The sequence below is a fragment of the Physeter macrocephalus genome, chromosome 15 (genome assembly GCF_002837175.3).
Source record: "Physeter macrocephalus isolate SW-GA chromosome 15, ASM283717v5, whole genome shotgun sequence".
Taxonomy (NCBI): domain Eukaryota; kingdom Metazoa; phylum Chordata; class Mammalia; order Artiodactyla; family Physeteridae; genus Physeter; species Physeter macrocephalus.
In genome coordinates, this window is record NC_041228.1 from 57,414,712 (window position 1) to 57,428,383 (window position 13,672).

Here is a 13,672-nt window from a genome sequence, read left to right on the forward strand (position 1 = left end):
AAATGTTAAATTTTGTTCTTTAGTTCTTCTAGGTCTTTGTTAAACATTTCTTGTATCTTCTCTATCTGTGCCTCCATTCTTTTCCTGAGATCTTGGATCATCTTTACGATCATTACTCTGAATTCTTTTTTGGGTAGTAGATTTTATGATATTATATATATATTTCTGCACAATAAAAAAAATGTTTTTAAGTGATTACTCTGTAGTTGTTGGTCAAGAAATAGAGCCAAGGTTTTCCAATAAATGTGGCTTAGTGCCCAGTGGCCATTGTTTCAATGGCCTATCTATTGTAACAAAAGATACATGTAAAAACCTAGGGGCATAGGTAGCCCAGGAACTCAGGAAAGTTGAATTGTTATAATTGAGGGTGCCATGCTGTATTTATTTCTGAGCAATAGTTGTCTCAATCACGTATAGTAATAGCAGTTTGGTAACCTCTATGTCTAACTTAATAAACAGTGCTGTGAGGGTCCACATGAACCTTCCTACCAGGAGTGGACCATGTCCCAGGGTTGGTGTACAATATTTCTGCCCCTGCCCAGGACGTAATCTAGTTAAACCATAAAACACATTAAGTCTGGTTTCCAAGTCCCTTTCTGTCCTCCTCATCCATCGGCTGAAATCTTATTTCCCCTTCCCACTGGGCAGTAAAGTGCCTTCAGTAGTGAAGGTTTGAATCCCTAAACTTCTTGCCATTGATTACCTATCCCACCCCCAGGCTGGCCATCCAGGAAGCCAGGCGTAAGCAACTAGAATTATCCTGACTTTCACCCCTTGCTCTGTCCCTTCAGAGCTTCCAGTGATCTAATAACAGGTTTTCAGAGGGGCTGGGGATCCTGGAAAGAAACACTCTCTACTATAAAACACACAGTGATTTGTAAAAGGATTAAACTGTGGAAAAAATGCATTGATTTCATCCATCGCTTAAGAGGAAAACAAATTCACACTAAGATGTAAATGACCGAAGGATTTACTGACAGAAGGAGGCAATTCTTTAGGCCAGTGTTATAGCCATCATTTCTTTTCCTTCTTGGCCACACTGGGTCCTGGGGAATCATTTTCCTTTTCCAGGCATTGAGGTCAAAGAGGAATTTTATTAGAACGTGGCAGCCATTAGTTCCTAGCTCTTTCCCACAATCAACCCATCCTCCAGAAATGTCATTAGAAAGAGAACAGGAAATCATTGCTTCTGTTGTCCATTTGCTTGACCAAGGTAAGCCTTCTCAATTGGATTCTTCTTCTTTCACATATGGAGAAAACATAATTAGGTCCCTGATCAATCTGGCCTCCCTGGACTTGTTTTTTAAATAAATGAAAATTGTACCAAAGTGACATTTCACTGACATGTTAGCCTGAACCAAAAGTGCTCTATTAAAGAAATGATTCTAGCTTTGTAAAAAATGTTTAAGTTACTTCTAGTTACGAGAGAAACTTTCTAAAATATGATTCTCTATAAAGCGGAGCTTATTTGCTTTTCTTGAAAGGAGTCTAATTTTTGAAATGTCAGAGGCATTGTTATACAACAATTCCATCCTGAAGAAGGTCTCATGGTATCAGACCCTGAAGATGACTTTAAGCTTCACTTTACGGTATGTGCCAAATAATGAATATCAAGTTATGTCTTTTAAAATGTAAAACTATTCTATGGCAGCAACAAGGGCATCACTTTTGTTCTCTCCTTGTGACTCCTACCCCATTTCCATTAATATCAATGCATTAGCCAATGTCTAAGCATTTGTTACTGTAGAAGGTACCACAGCGTCCCTCTCTCCAGTTTTATTAAGATACATACATCACTGTATAAGTTTAAGGTACACAGCATAGTGGTTTGACTTAGATACACCATGCAATGATCATCACAATACGTTTAGTTAATATCCGTTACCTCACATGGACACGATTAAAAACCAAGAAAAGAATGCAAAATTTTTTTCCTTGTGATGAGAACTCTTAGGATACACTTTCTTAACAATTTTCATATATATCATTCAGCAGCGTTAACTATAGTCATCATGTCGTACATGACATCCCTAGTACTTATGTATCGTATAACTGGAAGTTTGGACCCACAGCTTTGAATTCTGGAACTGTGCTGAATCACCGGTGCTATGGACCAAATAGTGTCCCCTCACCCCAAATTTATACGTTGAAGCCCTAACCCCCAATTTGAGTGTATCAGGAGATAGGGTTTTTAGGAAATAATTAAGGTTAAATGAGGTCCTACGGGTGGGTCTGACAGGACTGTGGCCTTATAAGAAGAGGAAATGAGAGTCGTTATGATGGAGTCGGTCAGGCCTGACACTTACTAACTGTGCAGCTTGGGCAGCTTTCTGAACCTCCAGGAGCTTGTTTTACCATTCCCAAAACAGGTTGTCCTGAGTAAATAAGATGATAATAAACGCACCTGGTGGGTACCAAGTAAGTGGAGTTGCTCTGTGCTTGTTAGGAGGTACAGAGTCTGGGTCCTCTCATAGGTGGGGGAAGCAGCGGTTTACTCAGGCCCACCAGCTGTGCCCTGTTCCTGAGGTTATCACAGACGTTAGAAAGCCCAGATATCACACGGCCATGAGTGGTGACCCCTTTAGCCCTCAAGAGGGAGTGATGCTGAGAGGGGCGAGGACCTCTAGTCTTTCCCAAGAGCTCAAGCTCCCTCTCCTGAAGCAGAATGAAGGCGATGGTGAAAGAAGCCATTTTTCAGTGGCTGCCGCTGAACAGACCGAGAAATGTTTAGCGATACGCTAATTCCTGGACGGGGAGAAGTAGTTTAGTCTAGGCCAGGGCCAGCTTGGGTTGATCAACGTGCGCTCCCGTTCAGAGAGTTCGGAGTGAAATGACTTTGGAAGTAGTGGTCAGTATCTAAGCGAAATGGGTGAAAAGTCCCCTTTGAGGTACACATTAAATAAAAGGGAGAGGCTAATACTTAACCAAAATGAATTTGGTTATCTCTCGAGGTCTGCCCTAAACGACTAAGTCGGGTTCTCTCCCCAGGGTTTCATCTTGGCCTCTGGGTTTCAGACGAGCTGCACCAGGCTAGGAGGTTGCAGGGGCACCTGGCGTGGGCCAGGAGCCCTTGGGGCGCCCCGAGGGGAGACTGGAGCCCCGGGGGAACCTCGCGAGGGGATGGAGGCCATGGGGGAGCCCCGGGAGGGGATCGGAGGCCACGCGGGAGCCTGGGAAGGGATGGAGGCCATGGGGGAGCCCCAGGAGGGGATCGGAACGGCGGGGTCTCCCCGGGAGGGATCGGAGGTCGCCAGCCGCCGAGAGCTGCGCAGGGCTTGGGGCTGTGAAAGAGCAGCGGCTGCTGGCCGGCCCCGCGCCCCGGCTCGGCAGCCGCGGCCGCCCCCCACACGCGGGATCACAGGGGAGCTGACGTTTCATTTACCGACTGAGCGACTCTGAAAAAGGCCCCTGTGCCCAATTACCGCGGCGCGCCGTCTGCTCGGCGGCGGGCTGAGCCGGGCGGGCGCGGGCGCCCCGCGCGGCGGGGGAGGGGTAACCTTTCCCGGGAGCCGCCGGGAGCGGGATGGTGGTGTGAAAAACAGCAGCCACAATGCGGAGTCGTCACCCCGTCACCCCTGACGGCATGGGAAAGCGCCGGCTCCGCCGCGGCCGCCCCCGCCCGCCCGCTTGCCGACCCCGGGCACGGCCGCCAAAGGATGCTTGTCTTCCTCCCGCCTCGGAGTTCAAGCGCCCATCATTTCTCAGGACCTTTTTCCTTTCCCTTCTCTCTCTCTCTCTCCGTCTCTCGCTCTTTTTCTTTTCTTTTTAAAGGAATGTGCCAGTGGCATTTGCGAGTACAAAAAAGTTAACAAACGAGGCTTGGTTTTCAATTTCTCCCGCCCTGGTCCCCGGGCTCGCACTAAGCAGTTCCCGGGGGCGGCCGCTGCACCAGCACGACCTCGCCGCGACCCGACCGGTTCCCGGCCCGCGCTCGGCCTCCTGACGCCGGTGCTCGGATCGAGCTTGATCAGAGTCAGTTTTCAGCAGTTAGAGGCAGTATCTGAATCTCCAGCTTCATTGATTTGTACCGAATGGTTTCATAGTCATAAGGAAAAGCTGCATTCCACCAGTCCCTTTGCACGTAGGCGGGAGGCACCCTAATCACCAGATCGGTTAACCTGTTCACCAGACACCTGACCGGAAGGTGGCCTGGGGGAGGGGACAGGACAATGGCCTGTACATCAGGAGCCTTGGGTTCTGTTTCCAGCTTTACCGCAGACTTCACCACCTCTGCCCCCCGGTGCCTCGTTCTCTCCATTGAGAGAGCCTGGATAAAGCCGCTTTGAGAAAGCTCCATGGAGGATTAGCGAGATAACATCTGTGTAGAGCTCTGCGGTTCTTGAAGGAAAATGCTGTGTAAATACAACTCGCTGAGCTTGTTATAATCATCACCATCCTCGTTGCTGTTAATCTTGACTTCCCTTCCTCGTCAGTTTCGGCATCGTTACATAACCCGGTGCGGCTATGCGTGCGCCTGCGTGCCTGTGTGTGTGTTTGGGGAGATGGAGTGGGATCTGGGTTCAGAATAAACGTTGACCCCCTAAAAACTAGTAAAGCCAGGTAAACAACAGGCTGGGAAATCCCTAAAGCTTGACAGAGGAAAGCAATGTCTCAGTTGCATCTCAGCCGGTCCCTATTTCACATGTTTCTGTCTTTCTGTGCTACATTCCTTTTCAGAAGGCTCCACTGAATGAACAAGAGAATCAAAATGAAAGCTAAGGTTTTGTTTCGTTTTTTTTTTTCCCTTCTTTTGGCTTGCTTGTTTGTCCATATGCAATGGACAGGTCCATTTTTAAAAGACTGTAAGAGACATGAGCAGAATTTAAGAGATAAATAATTGCACTGAGTGAAGCATTCACCGCACATTACCTATTCCTTGTGGACAATGAGGGGTTAACCTGTTCTCTCTGTCCAGTGCTAAAAGCTTAGTGTTGGGCCCGGGGACAGTGAGACCCTCTTATCCGGAGAGTATTCCACTCAGCCTGGGAGAGCCTCTGGCAGGACATTCAGTAGTTACCTTGCTTTCAGCCACCCTCCACTTCTGTAACCCAGTGTCCTTCCACTCACACCCCAAAGCCCGCATATCAAAGTGGCCAGGGGTAAGGTAGAAACTTCTGGGCTGATAGTGCTTCCGGTGTATTTTCCTCCTATGGTCAGTGTGGCTGGTGCTTGCAATTTTTTTTTTTAATAGATACAGGCTGATAAATCTGTTAATGATAGAAACTGCTACACTTCAAATAAGAACTTTGTGTTCTAGATTGGGGTAGGGTATTAAAAGTACAAATTACTATGTATAAAATGAAATAGCTACAAGGATATATTGTACAGCACAGGGAATGTAGCCATTATTTTATAATAACGGTAATGGAGTATAATCTTTAAAAATTGGAATCACTGTGTTGTACCCCTGAAACATATAATACTGTAAATCAACTATACCTCAATAAAAAAAAAAAGAACTTTGTATTCTAAAGATTTAGGCTGAAAGGGTTGTTTATTTTTGGACAGGATTTTACCCTCCTAAAAATCAAATAAATCAACTTAATGCCTCCTATGTAACAGGTGGAACTATAGACATCTGACAAGAAACACATATCTCCTTTTACTCTAGTGCATGTTCTTGAGGGGCCACATGATTAGCAGTAACTTTCATTTTTAAAAAGTCTAAGTTGGGGGCTTCCCTGGTGGCGCAGTGGTTGAGAGTCCGCCTGCCGATGCAGGGGACGCGGGTTCGTGCCCCGGTCCGGGAGGATCCCCCATGCCGCGGAGCGGCTGGGCCCGTGAGCCATGGCCGCTGAGCCTGCGCGTCCGGAGCCTGTGCTCCGCAACGGGAGAGGCCGCAACAGTGAGAGGCCCGCGTACCGCAAAAAAAAAAGTCTAAGTTGGGTTCAGATCCCTGAGTCCCTCTGAGGCAGAGACAGGCATTATGAAGCATCAGCCCATTAGTGCACTCATGAAGCCTCTCCATGTATGAAAACTAAACATTCAGGGAAATGACTAAATATACTATTGCCATAAACAGGTACCACTCTGTCCATAGCATTTGATTTACAAACAAGACAAAACACCTCAAATGAAATTTCAGGTAAGTGCAAGACCCATAAATTATTATGAGTTTACCGAATTGATCAGAAAAGTTAAAAGATGTAATTTCTGCATCTGGTTCTGCCCCTTGTGTTACTGGCCTTGCATAAGTCACTTCACTGCTCTTTTTTCATTACTGAATGTGAGAAAGCAGGACTGGTCAAAATAATGCTGGTGGTGATGAGGACGAAATGCTTTATGTTCTCTTATCAGGAAATGCTCTCACTCAAACAATGACTCCTACCTGAACATAAAAGTTCTCATCAAATTAGAAAGCACTTAAAAAAAAAAAAAAAAAAAGAAGCTCAGCTCAAGAAGGCCACACACTAAAGATTATATACCTTAGTATTAGGATTTTTCCATAGCCTTCCACTCAGAGCCTATTTGCTTTTTCTTGAGGTACAATTCTAATGGTATTGGGTTTTTGGTTCTCCACCTCACAATAGACAATTAGAATGGGGAAGATAGGATACTGGCTGTAACTGATAATCTGAAAGAAAGTTTAAAGTCCAAAAAAGAAGTGACAAGTAATTTAAAAAATAAATTGTCATCTGGAGCCTTTGTGAGTGTGCCCAAGGTTTTCAACACAAAATATCTGGAAGTCATCAGTATACATCAATATAAATGAAGATAATTATGAATTTAATCATTAAGACAAGGTGAAATGATGCTTATTGCACTCCGTTTAGAAAGGCAGGGATGTACATAGTAATTTTTGTAAAGGTTTTTATTTAAAATAGAAAGTTTCAGCACTTGAAAGAATAAGCTTCAGTTTGTTGTGAAACATATTGTACAAGTAGAATTCCTTACTCCTCAAGAATGTTAGACAAACGAAGCATTGCAATGGGAAAAACTAATAGCACCTTAGTTTTACAGATTATTCCAATGGATGCCCTCCAGTTAAAGTCAGATTACAAGGGGTGGTTGGTTCAGTGCTGATTACAGGAAAGATTATCATCTACTAAATAATTCAGCTCACATCCTCTTTTCCTCTGGTTTTCCATCCAAGAAGCATCAAGGCCTGGTTTTGCTTAGTTTGTGAGATTCCGATCCAGAGGCAGTTGGCTAAAGATCATGAGTTCTAGGCATATTAGATTTGGGTCACCACGTTGTCTATATAAGTCATTATGGGTTGGGGTGCAGTTTGATAAAATCACAGAAAATATCTGGGAAATGAAAATTCAGAACTGACCACAAGAATTACATAGAAAGATATACTAGAGGTACATGGAGCACATCAGACCACTACTGGTTATGATCCAATAATTACGAAAAAAAGAAGATCTGGGTTTCTCTAGAGAACTCAAAAAGAAGGAAACAAGATCATAAGAACTTGGTTCCTCCTGAGCCATACAAAGAGGAAAAGAATTTATGTAAATGGAAATATAGCTTCAGACATGAAATTCGGATGTTAAGATTTTGTTTGGCTTAATTTTAAGGATAACTAATGCTTGCTTTCAAAACTGATTTTGAAAAACTTGAGTTTGCAAAAACCTGGAAAAATTTTCATCTGTCATGTAATTTAAAAGGGAAAAAAAGCTCACAGCTTGCCTTAGAGTAATAATCACAAAGTTACATTAGTAGATTTGGTAATGGCAAGGGTTTCTTTCCTTTCCTTAAAGAAGGATGATGCAAACCACAACATGTAATCCCTTGAAAAAGAGTTATGTGCTTCCCCTCTAGTAGATAATGTCTATTTCACAACACACTCAATGTTAAGTCCTCATCACAAGAAAAAAAATTTTTGTAACTCTGTATGATAACGAATCTTAACTAGACTTACTGTGGTGATCATTTTGCAATATATACAAACATTGAGTCATGTTATACACCTGAAACTAATATAATGTAATATGTCAATTATACCTCAAAAAGACAAACAAATAAAAATCCAATGAGAAAGATATTTATTATCTTTTTTTAGATGAGGAAGCTAAAGCTCAAAAAGGTAAGGTAACTTGCCCTTGTACACATGGGTAGTAAAAGTGATGGAGTTGCTCTTCAAACCCAGGTCTGCGTTTTCTTTTTTTAACTGAAGTACAGTTGATTTACAGTGTTGTGTTAGTTTCAGGGGTACAGCTGATTCAGTTGTACATATATATTCTTTTTCAGATTCTTTTCCTTTATAGGTTATTACAAAATATTAAGTATAGTTCCCTGTGCTATACAGTAGGTCCTAGTTAGTTATATATTTTATATATAATAGTGTGTATATTTTAATCCCAAACTCCTAATTTATCCCTCCCCCCCCTTTCCCCTTTGGTAAATCATAAAGTTGTCTTCTATGTCTGCGGGTCTATTGCTGTTTTGTAAGTTCATTTGTATCTTTCTTTTTTAGATTCCACACACAGCGATATTATATGATATTTGTCTTTGTCTGACTTACCTTACTTAGTATGATAATCTCTAGGTCCATCCATGTTGCTGCAGATGGTATTATTTCATTCTTTTTTATGGCTGAGTAACAGGTCTCTGTTTTTCTAAGGACTGTGTTCTTCCATGTGCCTTCCCGAACAAATGAAACTCCATTTGCTTGTAGTGGCACCCAAGTCCTTAGGCATCTACAAATATATGGACTATGTTTTGAGATTCAGTATAAATGAAGTGTCAGAAATTTGGAATTTTTTTTTCCCTCTTTTTTCAACAAAGACTCAAACTTTTCAAAGTAAATATCAACCTAGAGATTTTGTCAGGTTCTGCACCTCCTTTGTTATTGCTAAGTTGCTTAAAATGCAGTTAGAGACGCCTGATGTACATAAGTGCAAGTTAAGAGATGCGTTCTTTCTGCAACTCAGAGAGAGGGGAATAGTTCTGTGTAATTGGACGAGGGGCTGGTATTGTATTCTGACACAGAAAAAGGATTTGGAGCCTTTTGTAGTTATGTACTTTCTACCCCTTTGTTTAGCGGTTTGATAAATTCTGAGACGTACAATAAGGTAATAACACAAAGTTTAGGTTTGTGGAAAAGAAAGTTAGGAAGCACTTAACCCATGGCAACAAATTTCCTTTTTTTCCTTATTTTTAAATTTTACGTTCCCCATGATTTCTTTCCAGATAGTAGTGTTTGTTCCTCAGTGAGCTAACATTTTAACTATTCAAACTTTAAAAAATAAATAGGGAGAAGGTGGCAGCCTGGGGGAGGTCTCACGCCAGTGGGGGGCTCCTCAGAACTACCACTGCCAGTGTCTTTGTCCCCACAGTGGGCCACAGCTGCCCCCAGCCTCTGCAGGAGACAGGAACACTGTGACCAGACTCATGTCAACTGAAGTCAACTGACCAGGAACAAAGAGTTTTTACGACCTTCCTCAGACCCTTCCTGGTGCCCAGATATCTGCCGTTGTTAGTCACATCCTGAACTTAACCCCCTCCTGCTTCCCCCTTCCCTTGCATAAAAGAAGCTTGACTTCTATCCCAAATTAAGATGGTTCTTTACGACATTAGTCCGCCATCTTCTCGGTTTGCTGGCTTTCCAAATAAAGTCACTTTTCCTTGCCCACCCCTCCCCACCAAATAAATAAAATATAAATAGGAATACAATTCTCTTCCTACCTCTCTCCCCTTCCAGTGTTGGTGGGTGGAGAGGGCAATCAGAAAATAGCTTAAACGTTTTATTTAATATAATGTTCATATTTTTTAAAAATTTGTAATGTTAAAACTTCAAGAGCCAGGCATACGACATACACGAAAAAGTAAATTTTAAAAGGTTTCCTTTGAAATAAGAGAATTTCTGGGTTCAGGGCTCAAGGTTTCCATGTATTCTACAAGAATCCAGCCAAAGATAGATGCATTTGTCCTGTTTACATCTTTCTAAATGAAACCGAACTGTGTCTTAAGTAGCAGGGTAAGAGAACTTACATAACTTGGTGTCCAAATATACCTCTTGGAGTTGAACATTCCAGAATGAATTTACCTTGGAAATATTATTGAAGGGGGATCAAGTAACACCCCCTCCATTTTTCTCACTTTTACCCTCCAAAGCGAAAGAGAGAAGGTAGGATTAGAATATGTAGAGGGTCCTTACGCCCAATAGATGGTTTTTGGTAGCCAGTTCTGAGATGACTTTCTAGAAAATTGTAGCTGAGAAGCTGCCAGTTATAGAAGTTGTTGGTCTTAGAGCAGACGGACCCTAGCCGGCTTACTGTAGAGGAGACTCTGAATGTGAGGGGGCTGACAAATACAATTTAGAAACAGATTTAAAACATGGAAACATGTTTTTACTGCTCATTTCCCTACATTTGAAAGTTGGAGCATCCAGGACTCAGTCCTTATACCTTTTATCTGCTTATGTACACTCACTGCCCAAGCGATCTCATATGGTCTTACGGCTTTAATCTCAAGTCTGGATTTTTAGCCTGACCCCTTCCAGAGCACCAGACTTTTAAATATATGTATGTATATGTGTGTATATTTACTCAACATCTACTCCATTATGATGTCTGGTCAGAATTGTTATGAACATACATACATAGTTATGAACCTCTGCTCCCCTTACCTCCAACCTCCCACCTTCTGTCCCCACTTCATTGGGCCACTCGCTCAGGTCAGAGATCCTGGAATCACCCTTGACTCCTCTCTTTTTTATGTCCATCCCATTTCTGATTTCACAGTAAATCCTTTTGGCTCTACCTTCAAAACATATCCACACTTCAACCACTTACCACTTCTGCTTCTATCATCTTGGCCCAATCCACCATCATCTGTCACCTGAATTACTGCAACATCTTCCTAACCGGTCACCCTGTTTCTACCCCTGCTCCTTTAACAGCCTTTTCTCAACAATGAAGCTAGAGTGATCATTTGAAAACTAAAGTCAAACCCTGTCATGCCTCTGCTGAAAATGCGCCATCTCACTCCACGTAAATCTTGGTGTCCCTAGAATGGCCTAGAAGGCCCTACAAAGTCTGCCCTGTCACTACTCCCTTAGCTCCCGAACCTCACTCCTACTATTTTCTCCATCAATCCCTCCATTCCAGCCACTCTGAACTTGCAGTTCCTTAAACTCATCAAGGTCACTGCCCTCAGGGCCTTTACACTCCTCAGTCCCTCTACCTGGAAAGATTTCCCACCCCTGCCGACTGAGATATCCATAAGCCTACCTCCCTCATCTCTTCAAATACTAACTTCTCAGAGTCCTACTGTGATCACCATAATTTAAAATTTCAGGGAATTCCCTGGCAGTCCAGTGGTTAGGACTCCATGCCATGGAGCATGCAGCAAAAAAACAAATAATAATAAAATAATTTGGCCCCTGCCCCACACTCCCCCTCCCCTTCCCTGTGTTAGTTCTCTCCAAGCACTCTTGACCTTCTGTTATATCATATACTTATTTACTTTGTTTATTGTCTGTCTCCTCCCCACCCCAACCTTAGAAGGTAAGCTGCATGAGGGCAGGGATTTTTTTTCTACTTCATTTTATTCACTGCTGTATCTCCAGTGCTTAGAACAGTGCTTGGTACATAGTAGGTGCTCATTAAATAGTTGTTGAATGAATGGATGAATGTTTTAGGACCAGTAAACTCTCTAGTTGGGCACCAGCACTTCATGGCAGTTCTGTAATTTCTCTCAATACTCCTCCTCAAAATCAGATTACTCAGAAAGACCTCTTAGGCTAAACTTGTTGTGATAGTAGAGATGAGATTTGTCTAGGGAAACTGTGATTATAACACATATTTGCAAAGGGTCTGGCACTGAAACATTCTGTGGGCACTATGATCATCTTCCGTGCAACAAATATTTAATAGGTAGCTAGTATATACCTTGGTGCATAGAGAAAAGAAAATAAAGAGACCCTGCCTTTCTAGAAGCTTATTTTTAGTAGGATTATTACTATCTATAATACTATATGAGGAGATAAATACCAAAAAAGTCATAACAACACAGAGCTCTTATAGAGCTGGATGGATAGAGTGGATGGAGAAAATATTTTCGATAGCAGTGGGTCATGAAAAGCTTTATGTAAGAGCAGATATTTGAGATGGGTCTTGAAGCACAGTTCGGATTTGACAAGCAGAGACAGATACTGGGATACAGAGAAGCTATATTCGTTGAATTCGTGAAAGTTGACCATCCTTAGGTTTTTCTTTGGTAGGGGAGGGAGTAGTTCTGTTATGTTTTCGCCATTTTTGCTTTATCCTAAGTTCAATTTGGCCAAAATGGGGTTATCTCTCCTGCAGAGAAGGCTTTTTAGCAAGAGGAGTAGGGTTCCTTTTAATAACATTAAGTATAAAGTAATACTTGGACATTCAGAAATTCAATTCAGCAAATATTTATGCGGTGCCTATTTGTACCAGGCTCCGTATGGAAGAGGGGCCTTGAGGGAGGTAGGAGGAAAAGGAGGGTGGGCTAGTAGCCACAGGATTGGACAGGCTGCCTTTAGAAGAGGGAGTGACCTTTCGTAGAGTTGTGAGGGTGCAAGACATATGGGAAGCCATTAAAGTGCAAATGCATGGCATGGAGCGAGAGATAAGGAAGGCAGACTGCTTTTCCAAGAACTATGCTGGTGTCGGGGGAAAAGAAATTTAAGACACTAGTAGCCGAAGGAGTTAGCTGGATTCATTGCTGGCATTTTTCTGGAAGCAGTTCATATATATATGAAACACACATATATATACGTATATACATCTATCTGTTTATCTATCTATCCATCCACCTATCTGTCTGTCTGTCTATCTATCTACCTACCTACCTACCTATCCATCAAGGAGGACAGGGGAGGGAAGGAGAGTAAGGAGGAGGAATGGAACATGCAGTGTCTTAGAATATCTGATCTTAGAGATTTCCTACCTTCCCCTGAATTTAATTCAAGTCAAAGCAGGTCAGAGCAATGATAAAATTTATCAGATGCTACAACTATACGAGTTGTTTTCACCCTTTCCCTGTGGAATCATCATCAGAGTGTTTTAAGACTGGAAGAGGTATTAGAGACCACCTAGTCCAATCTCCTTCTCATACGTGGGAAAACTGAGACCAGAGAGAAGTGACTTTTCCAAAGTCAAATAGCCAACTTGCTGGAGTGGCCTCCTGGTTTCTGGTCCTAACCCGCTGCTGTTTCCCTTCACTGTGCCAAAAACCTGTAAGCCTCATTTCTTATTTTTCCAAGTGATAATAATTTTGCCTTCTACTTCATAGAGTATATATTTTTATTTTGATGTTCATAAAGATCCTGTGACTTTACATAATTCCAACATAGTGCTGCATTAGCACCCAGTTAGAGAAGCCTCACTCTACACAAGACACCACTTCCTATTCTGCAGAGTTGTCACTTGGTGATCCAGGTCCTTATTCTCTACCTGAAAATAAAGAATTGTCCTCTTCTTAGTAAGATTTCAGTTGTTTTTCGGATGCGCAGGCTCAGCGGCCATGGCTCACGGGCCCAGCCGCTCCGCGGCACGCGGGATCCCCCCGGACCGGGGCACGAACCCGTGTCCCCTGCATCGGCAGGCGGACTCTCAACCACTGCGCCGCCAGGGAAGCCTGAGATATCAGTTTTCATTAAGGCCTAATCTTGCTTTTTATGAGCGAAAGAGAGCCTCCTCCTCTCTCTATGGGGCAATTTGTTCCAGAAACATTCTCTCACCGCAATGAGAAG